The sequence below is a fragment of the Morone saxatilis genome, unplaced genomic scaffold (genome assembly GCF_004916995.1).
Source record: "Morone saxatilis isolate NCDOM2014 unplaced genomic scaffold, NCSU_SB_2.0 Contig4, whole genome shotgun sequence".
Lineage (NCBI taxonomy): Eukaryota > Metazoa > Chordata > Actinopteri > Moronidae > Morone > Morone saxatilis.
Genome location: NW_023339984.1, coordinates 14,971,288 through 14,971,712, shown reverse-complemented (window position 1 = coordinate 14,971,712; position 425 = coordinate 14,971,288). Strand labels below are relative to the sequence as shown.

The window sequence follows — 425 nt, the reverse complement described above, 5'->3', positions numbered from 1 at the left end:
TGATTTCTTACAAAGAGTGGGAACACTTTAGTGAGTTTTGCTAAACAGCATCCACAAGGAACTACTAAGCTCAGTGAGTTGAACTGAGCATTTTATTGCTTAGAAATTCAACATTTAGTAAACAATGTTTAATTTCATCCCTCTAAAGTCACATAGTTTCACTTTTAGGCCGCCCCTTCCTTGAGCTCACATTGTTGTCCAAATATGAAACATTTCTTTGATGTCTTTCTCTGAATATCTTGGAATTTGTCATCTGCCTTCAAACTGATTTCCCTCTGGGTCCGACCCTGTTGAACCACAAGCTGCCTGCTCTGTCTTTGGTTTTGAAGTGGAATGAAATGTTCTGGGGAGTGTTGCACAATTAATCACTGCATATCAGACACCAGTTGTCAGCTCCTGTTTCTCTCTCTATACACACACACACA

The 425-nt window shown here is 39.8% G+C and overlaps 1 protein-coding gene across 3 annotated transcripts in view; it reads left to right on the top strand.

Moving 5' to 3' along the window:
• clcn5b (chloride channel, voltage-sensitive 5b) overlaps positions 1–425 on the top strand; it is a 27,591-nt gene that overhangs the window by 25,518 nt on the left and 1,648 nt on the right. The gene's annotated exons all lie outside the window — the stretch shown is intronic.